Source organism: Sceloporus undulatus, chromosome 7 (assembly GCF_019175285.1).
Source record: "Sceloporus undulatus isolate JIND9_A2432 ecotype Alabama chromosome 7, SceUnd_v1.1, whole genome shotgun sequence".
Lineage (NCBI taxonomy): Eukaryota > Metazoa > Chordata > Lepidosauria > Squamata > Phrynosomatidae > Sceloporus > Sceloporus undulatus.
This window is the reverse complement of record NC_056528.1, coordinates 13,242,235-13,243,260: the sequence shown is the minus strand read 5'-3', so window position 1 is coordinate 13,243,260 and position 1,026 is coordinate 13,242,235.

Here is a 1,026-nt window from a genome sequence, read left to right as displayed (position 1 = left end):
CCTTGCCCATAGGGAAACACTGGAGAATACATGCCCATAGGCAAACATTGAATACTTGCCCATTTTCCCCCAATGAACAAGTATTCTCTATGTATCTCTATGGGCAAGTATTCTCCAATGATTCCCTATGGGCAAGTACACTTGTCCCTCCATATTTGCTAGGGTTAGGGGCACAAGACCCCTGTGAATATGGAAAAACTGCAAATAACAAAACACCACATTTTTGAGGACACCTCTCCAGGTCCTCCAGTGCAATTCTGTGGTCAACGTCCAACAGACACTGACCATAGAACTGCATTGGAGGATCTACAAATGCCTAGTATATTCTCTCTAGGAATCTCTACGTCTTTCACTGCAACTTTTAGTTAAAATTGACCACAGAGTTGCACTGGAAGACCTAGAGATCCCTAGAGAGATTATATTAATCAAATCTGCAAATATCAAAGCTGCAAATATGGAGGGATGAATGTACTGTCATTTGTTTTAGTACACTTAAAAATAACAACAGGGAACGCCTCTCTCTTTAAAAACAGAATTTAGAAAAGTTTTTCCTGGTGTTTTTTTTTTTTTTTTTTTTTGGTTTGTTTTTTGTAGGCTACAACTCCCAGAAGCCACAAGAAGCAAAGCTGGAAGAGCCTGGGATTTGCAGTCTGAAAAAGAGAGAGAGACCCCCAAACTCTGCCTCAAAGGCAATAGGCAGCATTTCTCCCACAATGGCAAACTAACATGCCTTTCTAAAGCATTTTCTTGGGGAAGGGGGAACTTCATGCCAAACCTCATGCCTTTTAGGGGACTCTATGCTCCCTCAAACTCCACCTTGCATTCCTTCCATTCCTCCCACACCCTAAAACGATCCCATACACCTCCCAAACACCTTCTCCTTTTCCCCCGAGGGTATCTGAAACTCCTAGTGTGGGGCAGTGGCTTGAAGCAGGGACGTAGCTAGGATTTTAGGAAGGGGGGGGGGTCCAGACTAAGTGCCACCATTATAATGGGGCTTGAGTGTGGCGGCGCAGCAGCACACAC